Source organism: Giraffa tippelskirchi, chromosome 14, assembly GCF_054371585.1.
Source record: "Giraffa tippelskirchi isolate mGirTip1 chromosome 14, T2T-mGirTip1v1.2.pri, whole genome shotgun sequence".
Taxonomy (NCBI): Eukaryota; Metazoa; Chordata; class Mammalia; order Artiodactyla; family Giraffidae; genus Giraffa; species Giraffa tippelskirchi.
Genome location: NC_137288.1, coordinates 63,879,396 through 63,903,475, shown reverse-complemented (window position 1 = coordinate 63,903,475; position 24,080 = coordinate 63,879,396). Strand labels below are relative to the sequence as shown.

General features: G+C 38.7%; 1 protein-coding gene across 4 annotated transcripts in view; it reads right to left on the bottom strand.

Moving 5' to 3' along the window:
- DCC (DCC netrin 1 receptor) overlaps nucleotides 1-24,080 on the bottom strand; it is a 1,991,552-nt gene that overhangs the window by 528,541 nt on the left and 1,438,931 nt on the right. The gene's annotated exons all lie outside the window — the stretch shown is intronic.

Here is a 24,080-nt window from a genome sequence, read left to right as displayed (position 1 = left end):
AAAGAATCTGCTTGCCAATGCAGGAGATGCAGGTTTGATCCTTGGGTTGGGAATACCCCCTGGAGAAGGAAATGGCAACCCACTCAAGTATTCTTGCCTGGGAAATCCCATGGACAAAACAGACTGGCAGGCTCTAGTCCATGTGTTTCCAAAAGAGCTGGACACGTCTTAGGGACTAAACACCACCAAAAGGATGCCTCATGAGTATTTTTGGTAACATCCTATATTACTCCCTAATCTCCTTCATTTTGGATTCTAGTCTTTTCACTTTTAGATAAGATATTTAGCCATTCTTTTCCAGTTATTTAGGTACAAAATAAATGTGGATCAATTCTAAAATACTGCTCTAGGATACACAAGTAATATTTGCTGTATTACTCTGACATTGAGCAGATTCTCTCCATCATAAAGACTTACAACAGCTCTTGAAAGTGCAAGAATGAAGCTTCAAAGGAATTCAAATTGTTTAAATGGACAATAGGCAGTGCACATCACTGGTGAATGATATATGAATGGTGGAAAAAAAAAAGATTGGTGAGATTTTTATTAGGAAAACAATAGACATTACCATGCTCTTTGAGGGGTAAGTTTTTACCCTGAGAACAGTGGAAAGCTAGCTGATTTCACTGGAGCAGAACACCTCTCTCCACCACTCTAAGCCTTTTGGAGTTAACATGTTGTTGTAATAATTGATATCAATCCATTCAGTTCAGTTCAGTTGCTCAGTCATGTCTGACTCTCTGCGACCCCATGGACTGCAGCATGCCAGGCCTCCCTGTCCATCACCAACTCCGGGAGCTTACTCAAACTCATGTCCATTGAGTTAGTGATGCCATCCAACCATCTCATCCTCTCTCATCCCCTTCTCCTCCTGCCTTCAATCTTGCCCAGCATCAGGGTCTTTTCCAAGGAGTCAGTTCTTTGCATCAGGTGCCCAAAGTATTGGAGCTTCAGCTTTAGCATCAGTCCTTCCAATGAATATTCAGGACTGATTTCCTTTAGGACGGACTGGTTGGATCTCCTTGCAGTCCAAGGGACTCTCAAGAGTCTTCTCCAATACCACAGTTCAAAAGCATCAATCCATTAGTCTTCTCTTCAATGAAAATATCTGAACATCCCAATCACATTGAAAATCTAAAATACGATCACTGCCAAATAGGGTTAACTCTATATTCAAAATACAGGAGTTCTTTCAGGTGAAGTCTTACAAAGACATCAACACATAATTTCACCTGAATGAGGTCACAAAAAGTCAGAAACAACTTAGCAACTAAGCAAAAACAAAAAAGGAGTCATAGTCTGAAATGTCCGTTCAGTTCAGTCGCTCAGTTGTGTCCGACTCTTTGCGACCACATGAATTGCAGCACGCCAGGCATCCCTGTCCATCACCAACTCCTGGAGTCCACCCAAACCCATGTCCATCGAGTCGGTGATGCCATCCAGCCATCTCATCCTCTGTCGTCCCCTTCTCCTCCTGCCCCCAATCCTTCCCAGCATTAGGGTCTTTTCCAATGAGTCAACTCTTTGCATGAGGTGGCCAAAGTATTGGAGTTTCAGCTTCAACATCAGTCCTTCCAATGAACACCCAGGACTGATCTCCTTAGGATGGACTGGTTGGATCTTCTTGCAGTCCAAGGGACTCTCAAGAGTCTTCTCCAACACCACAGTTCAAAAGCATCAATTCTTCAGGCACATTCCAATGACTACAAAAGAAGCCATCTGGTGTTGAATGTAGGTTTAGAGAGAACATATCACTGTGAGGGAGGGATATTCTGTAACAGTTCAGACTTCCATGTTAAACACACTTCAATAAAGACCTAGTTTTATGGAACAATGTTTCTAACGGACATTCCATTTATAAATTAGAAATAGCTCTTTTATCCCATAGTTTCAATTCTTTCTACACCCATCTGTATTGCCAAAGTAACTTTCTTTGAGCTAATCTGATCTTTAAATGCATTATCTTCCTTCTCCTTTTTTCAACAAGGAGCTAGGTGATATAGTATACCTCTGCCCAATTCAGTACTTCTCGCCAGGCTTTTTCTTATGTGACAAGTGACTTGAAGTCTACTTAACATCCTTCTAGTTTGCGCCTTCCAACCTACACATCTGTCCTCCCCGAAAAGACTAGATGCTGAGATTTGCATTTCATTCTCTATTTAAGCTGTCTCTTACGCATACCTGTCTATGAAAATGAAAGTGCTAGTCACTCAGTCCTGTCCAACTTTTTGCAACCCCAAGGACTACAGCCCGCCAGGCTCCTGTCAATGGAATTCTCCCGGCAAGAATACTGGAGTGGGTAGTCATTCCCTTCTCCAGGCTATCCTTTCAACCCAGGGATCGAACCTAGTTCCCCTGTATTGTAGGTGGATTCTTTACCATCTGAGCCATCAGAGAACCCCCATAGCTGTTTGTACTCTGTTAAAAAAAATTAGGTTGCAGTAACATTGGTCAAGCCTTAAATGACTAAAGTATATTCCATATTGGAAATAAAAGAACATGAATTACATTCTAATTACTAATATTGACTGGGCTCCCGCTGTTCTAGAAAAATGAGCATTAAGCTATGGATTTTATTTGTAGGATTTCCTATTCAAAAAATTGTTTCAATTTTTGAGGGGTGGGGTGGGGTATTTGGGTCCTCTTAAAAACTGCCAGAATGTACATTATCTTTTCCCCTGACACATGTGTAAGCCTAAGTGATATATTTAATTATATACATGTTTCTCAAGCAGAAGTAAATACATCATTATTGAAAATTACATGACAGAAAAACTACATGATGAAACAACAATTTATCCCATTGTGGCGTCAATGCAGATGCAAACCCACTAAATTCTTAACTTAAGGACAGGGGCAGCCTTACCTCTGTTTCTGTCTGCAAGACCACATATGAGATGGGTGCTAATAGATATATATAAGACAAACAGGCATGCATAGGGTTTAGTCTTCATAGGCCAGTGCTTTGGCATTGCCACTTTTTGACTGCAAACAGGTAAGAGCTATGGGAAAGCTAGGTGAGGAACAATGCTTAAGAATAAGGATGGACTTTTCTTCTAAAGTCAATGCCAATGATGAGAGCATATTCTAAGCATCAGACTACAACTAATTCAGTTGTAGCTGGCAGAGAAGATATTTTAATCATCTTATAGAAACAAACATTGAGACCCTCCGATTTTATCTTCTCCATCGGTACTTTTTATTATAGGCACAATATGCCGAAAAATGTGTGCTCCTATGTAAAAATTCTAGACTGTGTCCTGTGAGGATGAAGAACATCTGATCTGCAACTTTACTATAGTGTTGTGCTTACGTCTTTCTTTTTTTTTTAATATGTGTTTGGAAACTATTTTAGATCTCTTGTCACACTTTTCTTTATCCCGGCAAAGAATCCCACTGCCGTTCCTCAGTTTCAGCTGTTTCTATAATCAGGGTTGCTTCTCTCTAAATCCAGATTGAGCTTTCCATTTCTCTTTTTTAATTGGAGAGCTTAGGACCAAAATGGGAGAAGGATGTTCTGAGGCTCAAACCAGTGATAAAAATGATAGGAGGATTGATCTCAGGGTCCTAATTCTATACGCTTACCTATGTTATCACTGTGTCTTTGGAAACTTGATTTGTGTGCTATCAATGTCCTTTAGTAACTATTGACAAGTCTCCAACAATTACGTTTGTGTGTGCATGCATGTATGCATGCATATATGTATATATAAATACACATATATTAAATACATTTACTTCTACATGTTTATATACAGATCTGTGGCCCTACATAATTCTATGTAAGCTATACAAGCACATAGAATACCTATTTTTAAAATGATATGTATACACAGATATGCAAAATTATACCCCCATACATATATAACTTATAAACACTTTTCTTGTCCAGTTTTCAACATTAGGTGAGGGAATCTTCCAGCACAAACATTTAACTGAGAAGATGTTGGATTCTAACACATAACTAACTTCCCTTCCTCAATACATACTGAAAGTAAAAGTCCTAGTATACACATGTGTACACACACACACACACACATGCACACACACATCAACCACAGCAACCAAACAGAGAAAAGAAAGCAATCAATTGCAAAAGGAAAAAAAGAAATCAAAATTGATGTTTCTGGAATAGAGGAGAAAGAGCAGGATTTAGTTCCTTATCTGTCCTTAAATGGCAAAAACTTCCCTGGACTTTGGGGAAAAAACCTAAGAATCTCAGTAATACCTCTAAAACTGAATCAATGCAAAACTTACAGAGAGTCTTAAGTTTTTCCTTCCTTTTCTGATTGAGGAGACACTGAAATAGCTCTAAATCTTAAGACCAGCCCTTCCTCTATGGAAGAGAATATAAGACAGAATCAGCCAACAAAGCTGCTGCTGCTGCTAAGTCGCTTCAGTCGTGTCCAACTCTGTGCGACCCCATAGACGGCAGCCCACCAGGCTCCGCCATCCCTGGGATTCTCCAGGCAAGAATACTGGAGTGGGTTGCCATTTCCTTCTCCAGTGCATGAACAGGAAAAGTGAAAGTGAAGTCGCTCAGTCATGTCTGACTCTTAGAGACCCCATGGACTACAGCCTACCAGGCTCCTCCGTCCATGGGATTTTCCAGGCAAGAGTACTGGAGTGGGGTGCCATTGCCTTCTCTGGCCAACAAAGCTAGGTGCTGTTAAAGAGGCTGAATGCTGCTTCAACTGAACTCACCCCCTAACAATTCCACCCAGTTTTTAACTACTTAATAAAACCTGAACCATCCAGTACTTCAGACTGGAGCTCAAAGGGTCTCAGGCAAGGTGGTAAATAAGTCTAGAAGTGGCTTCCATTAAATTAGAGCAAAGAGTGTCTAAACAGAGTCACCCACACATGAGCAAGATAAAAGGCACACATGGGAAATATAGGAATAAATTATAAGCAAGAATAATGAGAGAAGTGAGGGGACGGGGAGAGAAACACAGGTGCAGGGGAAGAAGGGAGAAAAGCAAAACACTTGACCCAGAAGAAAAGAAAACCTAAGGGTAGAAACAGAGAGAAACTTTTCAAGTTGTTTCACACAATGGATTTTATATTGTGAAAATAAATTCAACACTAGAGGTCAAAGACTAGAAGAAAAACAACACAATGAAATGAAAAGAGAGATAACAGACCTCAGGAAACAAATCAAAGAGCAAAACAACATCATTAGAGAGCCAATGCTTAAATTAGAAAGTACAAGGAACATAACAGACACCACTAAAAACCAAATTACCAGCATGTTGGAGACTTGAGATAACTGCAGTGATTGTAAAGGAGAAAGGCAAAGAGTCTAAAGTAATTAGGAAAAACTTGTATAGAAAGAGGCCAAGCAAAGATGATTTCATGTTGAGATACTGGCATCTTTATGCAGCAAGATCACAAACGGAACAGAAGATATATGCAAAGATAGGATAATAGGAAATTTTCCCTGAAAAATAAATTAGAATTTTTAGATTGAAAGATGATACCATTTTCCTGGGAAATTGAATGCATCATCCTCAATTGTGAGACATACCCCATTTTAGATATTGAAACTGGAGGATAAATCATCATCTGAACATCCAGACAGAAAAGTCAAAATCAAAACACCTCTATAAGGAGTGAGGTGGAATCGGATTCCCATATAGCAATGTCCAATGTCAGAAGATAATTAAGCAATATCATTCAAGAATATTGGACACAGTTGTTTATATACAGAGTGATAGTCTCAATTATGAAAGCCCTCAGAAAATAGAGCACCTTCTAAAGTAAGACTGACAACAAAACCCAGGCAATTAAGAGTATCCTCAAAAGTAAAACAGGCATTTTGTGATAAAAGGACTGGTGAGGAAGACTGAATATATCTCCATGCAGAAATAAAAGTTAACACAGTAAAAATAATGTTTACTGAAAGTAAATCAATTGTCATCAACTGAGCTTTCCTCGTGGCTCAGTGGCAAAGAATCTGCTGGCCAATGCAGGAAACATGGATTCGATCCCTGGTCCAGGAATATCCCACATGCCACGGAGCAACTACGCCCGTGAGCCACAATTATTGAGCCTGTGCTCTCGAGCCTGGGAGCCGCAACTGCTGAAGTGCGTGGGTGGCCTAGAGCCCGTGGTCTGCAACAAGATAGGCCATGCAGTGAGAAGCCTGCCCACTACAACTGCAGAGTAGTCCCTGCTCACAACTGGCAAAAAGCCTGTGCAGCAATGAAGACCCAGCACAGTCAGAAATAAATAATTTTTAAAAATTGCTATAAACCTGAACAGAATATAAACCTCCCAAACTCAGAAGGTAGGAATAGGAGAGGATGGATGAGACTGCTAATCTCTCATGCTAATGTCTAGATGTTATCTTTCATAGCAGGAATTTAATCAATTATGCCTTAAAATAAAACATGAACTGTAAAAAAAAAAAAAAGCAGTATCTGTAACTGCATCACATTGTTCTAAACATATGCCATCCAACTATTTATGTATATAGAAAGATAAATGGAATACTGAGATTTGGGATGATTTTTTAATTCATGGGTTATTTTCACAAAATTAATAGGGTGAGTTTTCTAGAACAATTTGCAAAAGATTCTAGAATCAAATATTCTAAGGCGCGTCATGATTATAGAAGTTAGATATAGCTTCATTCATTTTGTATTTTTAAAATTTTCATGATAAAAATGATATTAATTGAAAATTTCCCTTGTGGGAGGTCTCGCCATGATAGCTTTATATAATAGAACCCACAGGACACTCAACAGCTTGCATAAAACATATGGTATTCATAGGAGGCAAACATTTTAACATTCTTTTTCTGTTTCCTTTAGCTTATTTCTCCACCAGGTCTTGGAAGAACTTCAGAGAAAAGCTTCTTGTTGGTGGTGAAAGAGTGCATAAACCTGAGAGGGATACAAAGTTCCCTATAGCAAACCTGGGGAAGGAAGAATGTAAACAGGGTGATCTGGGGAAACCACCGCATGAGAAAAAGGAGAGTCAGGAACTGGGATTCCCGGTTCCGGCTCTACTCTAGGTCAGACTATGGAAACGGAACCAGTAACTAAGGTTTTCTTGACTTCAACTTCTTACTCTGAAAACTTAGAAGGTTAAATTGGAATCTAATGATTCAAAGTCTTCAGAACCTCTTCTCATGTGGCTGCAGAAGGGATGGGGGTGATGTTACTCTCCAACCCTTTAATACCTTCAAGGAAAAGGTTGCTGAGACAGGCTGAGACCTGGGACCCTTTGATGCAGTGTTTGAATGTGGACACACATCTCCCTCCGCAATAAACTACGTGGAAATTACAAGGAACTGAAGACAACTGTGTGCATGGGCACTAGGGCTTCCCAGGGAGCACTGGCGGTAAAGAACCTGCCTGCCGATGCCAACGCCAGAGATGTAAGAGACACAAGTTTGATCCCTGGGTCAAGAAGATCCCCTGGAAAAGGAAATGGTAACCCACTCCAGTATTCTTGCCTGGAGAATTTCATGGACAGAGCAACCTGGTGGGTTACAGTCCATAGGGTCGCAAAGAGTTGGACACGAGTGAAGGAATTCAGCATGCAGCATGCATGGACAATAAGATACAGAAAGACAAAAAAAAAATAACCCAACTGCCACTTCTGAAGAAGCAGGAGCAAAGACAAGGTGTTGGGAGCAAAAACCAGGGTACTGCACATGCTCCCTGCACTCATCACTGTCAAAGGAACAGTAAGCTACCTCTCCAGCTCAATCCCTGGACACACCACTACCCTCACCTCATACAAGCACCCAGCTCACCCCTCTTCTTGGGAAGTGAGCAAGGTAATCTGTTGTTTGTTCTTGCTCCCCCCTGCTGCAGCAGCAGCCCCAGTAAAGCCTTGCCTGAATTTCTTGTCTGGCCTGTCATCAATTTATATCGATTAAGGAAGGCCAAGAACACTGGTTGGTATCAATGCCCTTGTATATAGTGAGCTTTTACATCAATTTGACTTGTAGAGACATGGATGGACTTAGAGTCTGTCATACAGAGTGAAGTAAGTCAGAAAGAGAAAAGCAAATATTATATATTAACATATATATGTGGAATCTAGAAAAATGGTACAGATGACCTACTTCCAGGGCAGGAATACAGATGCAGACATTGAGAATAGGCAAGTGGACATGGAGAGTGGATGGAGGGTAAGACAAACCAGGAGATTAGGAATGACATATATACACTACGTCGTGTAAAACAGCCAGCTAGTTGGGAAGCTACTGCACAGCCCAGGAAGCTCCGCTCGGTGCTCTGTGATGACCTAGATGGGTGGGATGGCAGGGTGGGATGGCAGGGTGGGAGGGAGGGCGTATGTGTATGCATATCACTGATTCACTTCACTGTACAGCAGCAACTAACACAACATTGTAATTAAATTACAAAAGGAAATAGCAATGGGAAAAAACAAACAAACAAAAAGTCATGAGAACATTCTCTGCTGCTAAAACAAAGAAAGTAAATTATCTCCAAGGTTATTTTTTCCCCAGCTTCAAAATTCTGATGAGTCTAACCTGCTACTGTATTTATCTAGTCCAAGACTATTCAACCTGAGCAGTTTACATCAAGTTGATTTAGAGAAAAAAAAAAGAACGGGGAAAATTAAATTGTCAGTTTGCTTTTCATTCTGCCACTAAGATAATATTTGGATAGCATTAATGCATTGTTTAAAATGATAAGTACAATCCTAAGCATTTCAAAAAATCACACTAAGTGACTCAAAGGCAGGTCAAGGGTAATTAGTTCAATGCCTTACCACAAAATGACAGCATTCCCTTCATAGCAACACTAACAGAGGGCTTATTTTAAGATTACTTGGTGAAAGAGTACTTTCAGCATTGATTACATTCCAATTTTGAGACTTTATCTGCCTTTTTCATTCCTGCATTTTGGCCTCAAGAGACCTCAGCTATCTCCCTACAGATAAGGCTAAGCTCCATGGTAATTTCACTGCTTTACAAACATGAATTTCAGACACCATGGAGAAAGTGTGTGTGCGTGTGTGTGTGTGCGCACATGTGAGCACATGTGTGTTAGGGTTTATAAAATCTCACCACATAGACAATATATTTATAAAGGAATGACTTCCTGCATAGTAAACTAAAATGATGTTTTAAGAATTCTGCCTGATATTTAAAAAACAAGAAGGAATGTTTATAAAATGTGTAATTCATAGTGGCAAATTGGATTAAAAAATTTAGAACTCAGAAAGTTTATTTTTGTTAGGAAGAAACAGTACTGAATTTAAAAATGTGGTATATTAAGGACAAATGATAAAAGCATGTATTTGATTAAAAGACAGTAAAATCCACTGCATGTTAACAGTAGCTTACATGAAAAGGCTCCTCTGGAGGCTCAGATGGTAAAAAATCTTGTTGTAATGAAGGAGACCAGTGTTCGATCCCTGGGTTGGGAAGACGCCCTGGAGAAGGAAATGGCAACCCACTCCAGCATTCTTGCCTGGAGCATTCCATGGACAGAGGAGCCTGGTGGGCTAAAGTCCATAGTGTCGCTAGAGTCAGAAACGACTGAGCAACTAACACTTTCATTTCCTTACCTAAAAATAGATCTAGGATATTTTTGTTGACTGCTAAGAATTCCAATTTTATTTACATTTATTTTTTGTAAATGGAATAATATTTAAAACTAAGTCCATAAATTTCTGCTTTATTGGCTATGCCAAAGCCTTTGACTGTGTGGATCACAATAAACTGTGGAAAATTCTGAAAGAGATGGGAATATCAGACCATCTGACCTGCCTCTTGAGAAACCTGTATGCAGGTCAGGAAGGAGCAGTTAGAACGGGACATGGAACAACAGACTGGTTCCAAATAGGAAAAGGAGTACGTCAAGGCTATATATTGTCACCCTGCTTATTTAACTTATATGCAGAGTACCTCATGAGAAACGCTGGGCTGGAGGAAGCGCAAGCTGGAATCAAGAGTGGCAGGAGAAATATCAATAACCTCAGATATGCAGATGACACCACCCTTATGGCAGAAAGTAAAGAGCTAAAGAGCCTCTTGATGAAAGTGAGAGAGGAGAGTGAAAAAGTTGGCTTAAAGCTCAACATTCGGAAAACTAAGATCATGGCATTTGGTCCCATCACTTCATGGCAAATAGATGGGGAAACAGTGGAATCAGTGAGAGGCTCTATTTTATTGGGTTCCAAAATCAGTGCAGACAGTGACTGCAGCCATGAAATTAAAAGACACTTGCTCCTTGGAAGAAAAGTTATGACCAACCTGGACAGCATATTAAAAAGCAGAGACGTTACTTTGCCAACAAAGGTCCGTCTAGTCAAGGCTATGGTTTTTCCAATAGTCGTGTATGGATGTGAGAGTTGGACTATAAAGAAAGCTGAGCGCCAAAGAATTGATGCTTTTGAACTGTGGTGTTGGAGAAGACTCTTGAGAGTCCCTTGGACAGCAAGAAGATCCAACCCGTCCATCCTAAAGGAGATCAGTCCTGGGTGTTCATTGGAAGGACTGATGCTGAAGCTGAAACTCCAATACTTTGGCCACCTGATGAGAAAAGCTGACTCATTTGAAAAGACCCTGATGCTGGGAGAGATTGATGTCAGGAGGAAAAGGTGACAACAGAGGATGAGATGGTTGGACGGCATCACTGACTCAATGGACATGAGTTTGGGTAGGCTCCGAGAGTTGGTGATGGACAGGGAGGTCTGGTGTGCTGCGGTTCATGGGGTTACAAAGAGTCAGACACAGTCAAGCGAATGAACTGAACTGATACATATGTGTATATATATATGTATGTGTGTGTGTGTGTGTGTGTGTGTGTGTGTGTGTATGCCTTTGTATGCTGTTATACCCACTAACATGCCTGTATATAAGGACAATCTGCGATCTGAACATTCTTTCTGTTTTTATGGGCATAAAGCTGATACAAGATTTCTGCATTGTGGAAAAAACAATAAATCCACCAAGTTGCAAGTCAAGTCACAAGTTAAAAAGGAGCCAGTTTTTATTTGCTTTTGCTTTTTAAATAAACATGAACTTCAGGTAGAGCAGAAATAAAAGCTGAGGGTAGTTTGAGGCTAGACCTGTGCCTAATTAGTTCTTATTATATATTCTAAAACATAATGAATCCTGAATAAATGCTGATTTGATTGGTTGATTGATAGGATCTGTAAATCTAGATCTAGTCCATCCTTTATATTTTGCAGATAAAGAAATTGAGTGTAAATGACATGTCTGTGACATCACACAGGAGATAAATACGAAAGATATTAGAACCCAAGTTTCCTAAATTCCAATGGCTTTTCCTTTGTACCAAAATTTACTAGAATTTGGTAGTCCACAAACATCTACTTTAGAGTTAAATTAGAATACCATTTGCTGGCACTACTAGTTTCCCTGTTAGGTGCTATGACCACAGCTACTCAAGCATTTATTACATTGTGTTTCAAAGGTCTATTTCTTCTTCTTTTCCCCCTCCCATTAGTCTACACACACACCACAAAGGAATATCACTCAGCTACAAAAAGGACAAAATAACGCCATTGTTAGCAACATGGATGGACCTAGAGATCATCATATTGAACTAAGCCAACAAAGACAAATATATGATATCACTTACATGCAGAATTTTTAAAAAGGGTACAAATGAATTTATCTACAAAACAGAAATAGAGTTACAGATGGAGAAAATAAACCTATGTTTACTGGTGGGTAACGAGGGGAGAGGGATAAATTGAAAGCCTGGGATTGACACATATTATTATATATAAAATAGATAACTAGTATAGACCTACTATCTATAGCACAGGGAATTCTACGCAATACTCTGTAATGACCTACATAGGAAAATAATCTAAAAAGAGTGGACATATGTATAACAGATTCACTTTGGTGTACATCTGAAACTAACAGAACACTGAAAATCAACTATACCCCAATAATTAAAAAAAAAAACAAAACAGGTTATTGTATCAAGATTCAGTGAGACAATGCATATAAAGCAGTTATCACAGTGTCTAGAACACAGTAATTGTTCCATAAACTGTATCTATCATTATATCATTAAACTTATCACTGTGTTTTATCTCTGATATCCAGCTTGTTGTGTCAGTCTATTTTTCACACTTGAATTTTCTTTCATACCCAGCATTTAATAATCACTGTCAAGCTTTGCCATTCTATCTCTATAATATCTGCTGTCTTTTTGCCATTTCTATTTCTATTGCCATTTCTGTGGCCACACAATTTAACTTAATTTAGCAATTACTCACTGAGCCTATGTGTTAGCATTATATCAGACACTGACGATGCAAGGACAATCGACAGGCTTTTCAAGAAGGTGCATGTTTTTAAAGCCACAAGGCTTGATTGTTGCTGTAACAGAGAAGCAGTAGGTACGCTGGGATATAAAGGAGAAATAAAAAGGATTCATGGGATTTGACAGTTTCGATGTCCCTAGTAATTAGGATGTGAAATTCTCAAAGGTCCCACAGAATAAGAGAAGCCAGAATGCTGATAACCCATGCCTGAGGTATGCAAATGTGGAAGTGAGACCTCCAAGGGGACATGGCACTGAATACCTGCATCTCTGGCTTGGGTACAAGTAGGGACAGGAAGACTCTTTCCAACTGTACCGTAATGTGGACTTTGTATAAATACTTGGCGGCTGCAGCCCAATCCTACACAAGCAAGAATCAAAAATATAAACTTAATATCTTCTCTGTTCCTCCTAAGAAAGCACAGTATGAACCTTCTTCTGAGTAATATTCCTTATTGAAAATCAAAGTTGTGAAACAGGAAAAATTCAAAGATGGAGCTTTATAATCCCCATTTTTTGAAACCATGAAAACAAAATGCAAACATTTGTGCAAATATTCCTACTTGCATGAAAAAATTAAAACCAGAGAGCACATATATGAGGAAAAAATTCCTAAGTAACTCCTGCAAACTCCATAGTCTTTGTGTTGCCCAAAGACTTGGTTACTGCAATATAGTATATCCAGTAAAACTGTCATTCTTGCTCACGTTCCGTCACTCAGTCACAACCAACTCTTTGCGACCCTATGGACTGTAGCCCACCAGGCTCCTCTGTCCATGGAATTCTCCAGGCAAGAATACTGGAGTGGGTTGCCATTTTCTCCTCCAGGGGCTCTTCTGACTCAGGGACTGAACCCACATCTCCTGTGTCTCCTGCATTGCAGGGGGATTCAGTAACAGTGTAAACACAGAGTTTGATCAATGGGCTCTGAAAAAAGAAAATAAAAATCCCACACTGCTGGAAGCTACACACACACAGCCATTGTATAATAAATCTATCCAGAAGCTTCCGAGACTAACAGGATGCATGCAACATGGGATGGATCAGTTAAAGAGCTCTATGTTTTCGGGATCTCAACATTTTTTCAAGATATCTTTTTCTCTGAAGTGAGAGCTGATTGGGTGACAAACAATAATATTCTCCAAAATGCTATCTTTCCCAATACAAAGTGTCTCTCACATGTTTAAAAATTTTTTTAATGTATTTCTCCTGATCCAAAGAACAGTCCTCCCTTCTCCAAGTGACTAACCCTGTCCACATCTCATCCGAATGATGCTTTGTCCATCTTCCTTTAATGGTATTAAAAGGCACCATGTTAGGTGGCTGAAAGAGCCCAGCATGGCCAGTCACACAGGAAACTATGTCAGAATTCTGCCCCTGCCACTCCATGGTTATAGGGCTTTGGGTCAATTAATTCTACCTCTCTGAGCCTCAGCTTCTATCTGTAAAGTGAGTACGCTAATAACTAGCAAACAAAGGCTACTTTGAGCATAAGAGAAAATCCTATAAAACTTCCGTCCTAATGACAGTACCATGTAGGTGTTATGGGATAAAGGTGAGGATTCACATTCAGATTCACATATTGAAGCCCTAACCTCCAAAGTGACGGGTATGTGGAATTGGGAGATAATTATTCTGAGAGGTAATTAGCTTTATTTTTTTTTTCAAGATTTTTTTGATGTGGACCATTTTCAAAGTGCTTTTTGAATTCGTTACAATATTGATTCTGTTTTATGTGGTTTGGGGGTTTTGATTTTTAGCTAAAAAAAGACATGTGAGATCCTAGCTCCCTGACCAAGGATCAAACATACACCCCCTGTGTTGGCAGTTAAAGTCTTAACCACTGGGCCTCCAGGGAAGTCCCTGGAGGTAATTAGCTTTAGGTGGGGCTTCCCTTGTGGCTCAGATGGTAAAGAATCTGCCTGCAGCGTGGGAGACTGGGGTTCGATCCTTGGGTTGGGAAGATCCCCTGGAGTAGAAAGTGGCAACACACTCCAGTATTCTTGCCTGGAGAATTCCATGGACAGAGGAGCCTGGTGTCTATAGTCCACAGGGTCGCGAAGAGTCAGACACGACTGAGCAACTAACACTTTCCAGGTAATACAAATGGGACGCTGTGAATGAGACACTCATGATGGGCTCTGTGCCCTTATAAGAAGAAAACAGAGAGATCACACACGTGCAAAAAGGAGAGGTGGCGGGAGCACAGAGCGATATGGTGGCCACCTGCTGATCAGGCAGCACCCTCGCTGACAGCTAACTCTGCTAACATCATCATTTTAAACTTCTCAGTCTCCAAGACTGTGAAAAATAAACATCTGTTGTGAAAGCTCCCCAGTCTATGGTATTTTGTTACAGCAGTCCAGGCTAAGATAATAGCAATTATATATATATATATATGTATATATATATCACTAATATCAGTAATAGTCAAACCCTAAAATATCAAAAAAGAAAGAAAACAAATTGTTCATCTGTCCCAATTTCTTAACTTTACAAATGAGAACATGGAGAACAGGGACTGGCCCAGTACTTTGTTTATCTCTGGCACCTAGCTTGGTGCTTGGTGCTGAGTCTCTAAGTCATGTTCAACTCTTTTTTTGACCACATGGACCGTAGCCTGCCAAGCTCCTCTATCCATGAGATTTCTCATTGGGTTGGAGTGGGTTGCCATTTCCTTCTCCAGGCGATCTTCCTGACCCAGGGATTGAACCTATGTCTCCTGGGTCAGTAGGCAGATTCTTTACCACCGAGCCACCTGGGAATCCCAGCTTGGTACCTCAGCATAACTCAAATGTTTGTTCACAGGTAAATGAGAAGAGTTGGACACGACTGAGTGACTGAACTGAGTAAACGCATGAATCAAAAGATGACAGCAAAAATGTTAACAATGATCTCAAAAACATTTATTTTCATTTTAGGATTGCATAACCTGGTCATCTCTGGAGACAGACCTGTTTTCACAAGTGCAGCTCTGACATAATGATGCTTACTCTGTTCCTTTTTCATTGTTTGCTTGCCTCATTTCCCATCCTTTCCAAGTGCCAGGCATTACAGAATATTTTCACATAACTTTATCTCATTCAGTCTTTTAAAACATCCTTTCAAATGTTCGAATCAGTTCTAACTTTAAAGAGGAAGCAAACAAGACTCACAATGGCTAGATTATTACCTCCATACTGTGAATCCGTAAGTGGAGGGTCAGGATAACGCCCAGCACTGCCTGATTCAAAGTTCGTTCTTTGAAATAGTACTATGTGGTGTTCTCATCTTCTCAGAGGATACATCGGTTGTCACCTATTCATTGTACTTTCCATACTATTGTGGTTCATTCCTTCCGAGTTGCTAATTTTGTTTACTTTTTATTTTATATTGGAGGATAGCTGATTAACAATGTTGTGATAGTTTCAGGTAGACAGCAAAGGAACTTGACATTTTCCTAGCTGTACTGGATGCCATTTGCAACCAAATCTAAATCAGACTGCAAAATCGGGGATGGCAGCACTTGAAACTCCATGTAGCATGAAACCATTTCAGCATCATTGGGAAGGGTCTTTTCTGATGGTCCCCAAATCATTTACTCTGTCTAAACAGAACGTCAGTTCTCCTGCTTGAAACTGATGAGAATAACTCTATGTTTGCTGAGTCTTGAAGGATAAGGACCCTGCTCTACTACCTGCTTGAAAAATCCTCGTGTCCCTGCTACCTTGAAGACACATATCAAGTGTGGACTAATCATTATCTTTCTGAAAAGCTAGAGGATTCAACTGTACCCAAGATGAGAAGCAATGCTTGAAAGAACTCATCTCCCAGACTCTGAAGCATATTTTTCAAACAGAGATACTCAGTTCCAATATTGCTTACATCAAATGTTCTGAACACTTCCTTTTCCATTTCAATTCCTACAGTCTCAAGTTTGCTTTCTCCACGCACAATTAAGGAGCAGATGGGGGGCTAGGGAGACTGAATAACAGGCCCACCAGTGCCTTTACCAGCAATTCAGAAAGCTTCTAAAATAGAATATTACTCTTGTAGGCTATTAACAAACCAACACAAATAACACCAGTGTAGACGTACCTTTGATGTATGTTGAATTCACACACAGTTTTGCTATAATGAGACATATGCATCCCTAAAAAATATTACCATGTTATAGTGAAGTGGTGAAACGAATGTATCTGAAACCAGAAAGTTGTAATATCAGCTATGGATAGGTACAGCTCTTAACACTGGTGAAGTTGGGTAGCAAGTAGATGCTTGAATTATGTATTGCTCTGTGGTTTGGCTCAGCTGGACACAGCTTTCTCTATTCACCTATTATTTCTTGCAGATGAAATCACATATTGAAGATGCAAAATGTGTGTTATGCTTCAACTGTTCCCTAATTTCTTGATTACTTTGCAACAAATTCGTATTTTCAAAACAAGCATTATAGCAGAACTGACTATACCAGAAACTGTGTGGATGTATATCCTAATCAATTTGGGTAAAGATTTTTTGGAAGCTATAATACCTTCTTAAAAACATTCTCTCTTTTTTTTGTAAAAGCAACATATTTTTGTAAAATTGCAATGAAACAACCACCATTATATAATTCTGAAGGAAAGATCTATTGATACTCCTTTCTTACAACATAATTTTGTAAGATGTATAAAGAGCCCATGCTAGGACTTGAGATATATGTTTTCTCTTATATTAAGTAATTCACCATCTAGTAATGTAACCTATGTAAATGAACAGAGTTGGAGACAATGATTCACCAGCATGAGTCTTCACAGAAGTATCATTTGTAACAGTGAAATACTAAATGCTGTAAGTAAAGAATTGATAAATCCTACCCCAAAAAAAATCCTGGAAGAAGTTCAAACTAATAATATATATATAGAGTCTGTATCTAATTTTAGCAAAAACTCTGGGAATTAACACCACGGGATTTATTTAGGCAAGTGCAAAATAAATGCACATAGTAATATCTGTTACTATTGCCTCCAATGAGTCAATTATTATACATTACAAGGACTGCATGCTAAGTCGAGTCAGTGGTGTATGAGTCTTTGTGACCCCAGGGACTGTAGCTCACCAGGCTTCTCTTTTGGTTGGGAATGATCTAGTGGAGAGGAGAAAGAGTTAATGGAGGAAAGAGAGAGGGCAAATGCTGAAGCCATGCCCTGAGGTACCCAGGAGAGATGGATTTAGCACAGGGATGGAGAGGTCACCTTTAGTTAGGTCGTATGGAAGGGAAGCAAGAGTTTTGGGGGCAGCACACACGTCTGATAAATACACGAAAGATGAATGTTCTCTTTGGATGGCTGCTATTTTCTCCGTGAAATGGAAAAGAAGGCCATCAGCTGAGACTACAGCGGGGAAGAGGAAGTGGCTGGCTGAGGAGAAAGGACACACAGCGAACCAGTTTTACGGCCTGTGGGAGATCATATGAAGTAGAGAAATATGGCCAGATCACCAAGCACCATAAAACACCACTGGAAGCTAGCAGTCAGTATAATGAAGAGGGACCTGTCCATAAGTTCCTGTGTTTTTCTCCACTCCTGTTTGGCTTCAGGAATTCAAGGGCAGTGTGGGTAAAAACTGGGTTTAACTGGGATTGGATGTGGTGGTTCAGTTTCTTCATCATGCTGTCCTTGAAGCCTTCCCCACCTGGCAAGTTTTCATTTCTATGAGCCACTGTGTTTCCTTTAGGGTAAGTCAGTTTGGGGGGTCTCCAATTACTTGGCACAGAATGCGTTCACCTTTCATAGAAATGCTATCTCTTTTCAACTGGTATGAAAGGCATACTAAGGCAGAGAATCCTCAGCTCATTAAGAGGCCTTAAGTGAATGACTGGGTATGTCATTATATATATATATTTTTAAGATTTTATGTGGGGTGCCGAGAAAAGTCAGACAGAGCCAGGGGTAGTTTTCTGGGGAAGTCACCATGTCTACCTCAAGTCTGACTTGAACTGCCAGTTTTCCTCTCTATTATTAACTTCTTTCCTCAGCAGTGAACTTTTCAATGCTCAAAATTCTGCTCAGAAAGAAAAAAAAAATATCTATATATTCTGCGCACTCTGTACCCTGAAGCTCTCACAGCTACCCTAGAACACTAGATATTTATCCCCAAGGGTTTGCCATCAGCTGTTTCCATATGAATGCAAAATTATTAAATATGGAGCTTGGGATTTCTCCAATTCCTCCAATGTAAAACAGGATGGTAAGTAGTAATCCCACAGATACAACATATAGATCCATAGATTCCTGACTCCTAGAAACATTTTATATCATAGATGTTGTACTGAGAAATTCAACCTTTCTTCAAAATGGATTCATGCCATGCATACAAAATATGTCTCTCAAAACACAAATAACCCCATGTATCATGAGAGAAAGGTTAGATCAATAAGTGCCCGTATCACATCCAAAGAAGTGACAACAGAGGAATCAAACAGGAAAAATATACACTCGGGCCAACTATTTGCCAAGAAATTATCTTTCCTTCAAGTAAAAAGACTTCTCATGTGTTTTCCCTTTGTTCTATTCCTCCTGAAAAGGAATTTCTACAGGGAAAATCAAAAGTAATTCTGTTTACCTCTCTCTTTCTCTGGTTCTAATAGACTTCCTTTTATCTTAATATTTTTTAAATTTTGGTGGTTCTGATTTTTTGTAGTATGGAAAAAAATGATTCTAAAAGATGAAACTGTTTTGTATCATTTATCTGTGACAACATGTTTTTCTGGCATCCAAACAAAAGCCTGAAACCGACCTCCAGAAAAAGATACACATAATTTCTCGAAATAAAACTGTCAGCCCATCTGATTGTTTATTTACTAGAACAACACATTCTTAGATCCTCAGAGCAGTTACACAAAGAATAGTGAATTGTCCTTTTTGAAAAATAGCTTAATGGAAAAATTAAAATTAGTTAAACTTGCATACATATACACTCCCCTGACACACACACACATGCACACACATATATACCAACTTAAAATTTTCAATATAAATAAAAATAAATAATCAGAAGAGTATGTTGTTAGACCTTTTTGGAGCTCTTTCCAAGAAAAATATCTTCAGAATACTTAAAACGTCAAGTTCTTTAAGAATAATTTCAGTTTAGTATCTATAATGTATAGTTTTGGCAAATCCTAACATCATGTGTATTTTATCTTACTTTTCCTTGAAAATCTGTTTTAATTTACTTATCCTGTTAACCTTCATTTCTTTCTCAACTAAACCTTTATTGTTTATTCAAAATTTGAATGAACAAAATTATTGGTATCTATGGATACACATCAAAGTCGTTTCTATTATGATCCAAACCAGTTATCACTCTTATAACATGAGAGAATTGGAAATTCATCTCTAATACTCCAGAGATTTGCAGTTTCAGCAGTTTCCCAAATAATGATATTTCAGAGAAAAGAAAAGTTATTTTTAATTATAAAAAGTTTAGAAAGCTAATATTACCTAATTACCACAAAAAGATAAGGTCACAATGTATCTAGTCTAGGAAAGAATTGTTATCAAGATTCTAAGCAATCACATATCAGAAAAGAGTTTCAAGAGAGATGCATGATCCAATACATTGGTCACACAGCCCCATTTGTGGGTGTGTGACCACTGGTCAAAATGTGATATAAGTACAATCCTGGTCACCTGATTTTTAGTGTCCTGATGATGCATTTTGGTTTCCTGAAGATGTATTTCAGAAGAGTTGCTATTGAATTGAAGTGAAAGATTACCAGGTCATTGTTAATGAGTTAGTCTATTAAAAATATATGTATTTTTGTCAAGGAAACACACTCATAGATATTTAATCAGTACTATTAACATATGTCTGTTTTGTAGAAATTAAGATGCTGCTTACAGTTCTTTATTAATTTTTTTTTTATATTTGTACTCAAATGTATTTTCTGTTGGTCTATGGAATGTTCTGTGCAAAGCTGTACGGCTGTACTGTTGGGCTAAATACTTTTGTTTTTTAAAAGCTGGATTTAGCACCAAGTATATTTGACCATGTTAAAAATAGTAAGTTTGTTATTAAAAATCTGGTTGCATAATTTTAAAAACAGTTGCTAATGTTGGCCACAATGAAGTGATGTAATGGAACGATAACACTATGCTCTGTTACAACATAGGCAATATACTTCTTCCACTAGTACATGATCTAAAATTGCCACTGGGAAATCTTTCCTTTGAATTAGACTGTGGCATGCACTAAACTTCCTCTAGAAAGAAATATGCATATATTGAGAGCAATTATTACAACATAGCCTCTGGCCATTAGCAAGAAATGGGAGGGACCCACAGCAACAGGGCCGAGAAGAGCTAAGTTCTGATAAAATTATAGAGAGTAATATTTCCAGCTCAAAGTAAAGTGCTTTCTATATGGGTAATGTTAATCCTGATCGCCAGATACAATATTAAAATGGAAATAAAGCAGATGAACCCTTGTTCTTTACATCAAAAAGGTCCTGTTTATTCATCCACCCAAGATTGTTTAATGAGTATCTATTATATAGATGAATATTCTTTCTAATATATCTATTAATATGCTTAGGACACATAGTGAGAGGCCAATATATGTTTATTATTCCTGTATTTTTGTCTCTCTTCAGCTAGAGAAATAGCCAAACCTTTGTAGTCCCTGCTATACTGGGGATGAAGATGGGGCACAAGTATTGACCAAACAAATGCTTAAGCTTTCTGAAGACTCTTTCTTTCTTTTGTTTTAAAACCTACATTTGAGTGGATCGTGCATTTCAAAAGCATTGAGAAGTAAAAAGGAGTTTTAGAGGGTCACATGGGCCAATCTAGGAAAAGAACTTAAGGTTCATCAATACCAGAAACTGTCCCTCTTCTGTTCCAGGAAGATGGCAGAATCTGAGAACTGAACTGCTGAATGAAATATCTACATAGGTTGAATTTTAGAGTTCGAAGTTTCCAACGTCAGAAAATGTCCCAGTACTCAAATTTAGCATAAAATCAATGAAGCTGCTCACTTGTAAGAGTCTAGCAAGCTATATAAAAACCAATAGTGATAAGAAAGGATCAGATAAATGGGCTCTCCCCAAATGTTCTGCATTACCAAGCCTCTGGGAATTATTGGTTGAGTAAACCTTGGAGGAAGGGAGGAATCCTAATAATGTCATAGACTAAATAGCCCCTCAATTTAATGGGAGAGAGTTTTAAAGTTAATTTGAGAAAAATAAAGAAATATGATATTGTCGTATCTCTGAGTTGATGTAGCTACACAAAGATGAAGACACAGACATAGTATCAGCCTTCAAGTTACTTACAATCTATTAACAGCAATTGATATAGAGACAGATAATTTCCACAGGGTATGGGAAACAGTACAAATCAGACATTTCAAGTTGTTTTGAGTTCAGGAAGGAGGTATGACCAAGGCTGCACAATGATTGAAAGTGAAAGTCACTCAGTCGTGTCCCACTCTTTGGGACCCCATGGACTACATATACAGTCCATCGAATTCTCCAGGCCAGAATACTGGAGTGGGTAGCCGTTCCTTTCTCCAGGGGATTTCTACCATAAATGTACCAAGAGACAGTCTCAGCAAAATGATTTACATATGAGAGACAAATAATAAATATTTATTTTGCTCAACTGTACTAAATTAAAGCAAGTTTCAGAATCTTAGGAACAGATGACTGTTATAACAAAGCTTCAATAGAGGCTTATTTTAAGTTTTTCTTACCCTACAGAGGGAAATTTTCATCCCCTACCTATGTACATTCCCTTTCTCAACCAAGTACTAACCTATTCTACTTATTTACAGCTATTTAAAAATACGTACTTGGGAGAATTTTAGGTTATTGCTTTATGAATTAACTGAAAGAGACAAAACTATGACTCATACAGATTGCTGCTCCTAGTCCTTCACTGTTGTAAAAAAGTGGAAGAGAAACAAACAAACAAAACTAAAAAACTCCTTTCAGGATATGTAATTTTTTCCAACTCCTAAAATTCTACACTACATGAATAAATATAAATAATGAGAATAAATTTTGGATTTACTTGCAGTGTAGTAATTGTTTTGATCATTGTCACACACTGCAATCACAATAGTAGTAGCTGACATGCACTGGGTCATTAGGTATATTGAGATATTATTAAAACTTCAGTAGAATTCATTTCTGTTGTTTAATATTGAGACTACTGTCTTCATTGAGAGTTTCCATATTAAATTGCTATGCTGCTGCTGCTGCTGAGTCGCGTCAGTCGTGTCTGACTCTGTGCGACCCCATAGACGGCAGCCCACCAGGCTCCGCCGTCCCTGGGATTCTCCAGGCAAGAACACCGGAGTGGGTTGCCATTTCCTTCTCCAATGCATGAAAGTGAAAAGTGAAAGTGAAGTCGCTCAGTCGTGTCCGACTCTTAGCGACCCCATGGACTGCAGCCTACCAGGCTCCTCCATCCATGGGATTTTCCAGGCAAGAGTACTGGAGTGGGGTGCCATTGCCTTCTCCGAAATTGCAATGAGATATGGTTAAAATCAAATTTACAAATGACTAATATAAGAACTATTATGCTAAGAAGTTATGGAAAGTTTTAAGTCAGTCTAAATTGGAAAAATCGTTTAAGGATTTTGAGTTTTAAATACTATCTAACATGATTGATAATATCATAACTATATTGTTCCTGGCAAAAACCTTTGAATATTATGCATACATTGGAAATTTTTATGGAGTGGAAAAGCTATGTGTATGATATTTTCCAGTTTCAGCAATTAATTGGGGAAAGAGCCAAAAACACTTTGTTGGGAGACAGAGATATTATTAGTGACTAAGAGAAAAAGTGTGGTTATTAAACACATTTTTAACGCAAGACTAATTTTAACAAAAATAATGTAAATTTTAAAGTTGAGAAAGCAAAAAACAAAAAGAAACCAAAAGAGTGCTGCTCTTACCTAAGGCACATTCTGATTTGGATAATGGCACTTCCCATGACCACGGAGAACATCATCTGTCTGAGCTGAACTCACCTGCATGACAACATGAGCACTTCATATCTACGATGATGTTAACTTGGACAGTGCATTTCACTGTTTGCCTTACTAACCGTTATTACGAGATTGCCTCTAACTGTACCTTAATATTTCTTTATCAATATTCCTAAGTAGATCACTGTTCTGACCTCCATTTGCTAATGTTAAACTGCCTTCACTCCAGTCAAAGACCTCCTTACTCTCTTGTACGAAGCCAGTGATCCTTCACTTTATAATGCTTACTCTCCCTTTGGCTCAATCCCACAGGGGATTAGAATGGAAAAATAATATCAGCTGTTGCTATGAGTCAAAGTTATAGTTGTGGGAGTGCACAGGAAAAGAAGATGTAGAACTTTAAAAAAAAAGACAAAAACATAAGTTGGAGACTGGAATTGAGGAAGACAAAAAGAATGGAAGGGAGGGGTGAAGAAGAGCTGACAGAAAAGAAGAGAAAAATAAGAGAAAAAGGAAACACTCAAATGTTCCCAAACACCTGTATACTAAAAGCTTTTTACAAAATACAGATTTCCTTGTGATTTTTCTCTTTAGAAGACCTGAAGCCCTGTCTCCTCTAAGACTGTCTGGGTACGCAGACATTTCTATGGAGATGAGCGCCTCTTGTGTGGCTCCCTCCACACTGGTCCTCCATTCTCTGAACACCCTTCCTTTCCTGCTCCAGACCTCCTACCTTCAAAGGGAAATGACCACCTGCCCACAGACCACATGCCTCAGACCCAATCACCCAAACTCCCTGCCCCAAAATGTAATTAAATATCTTTA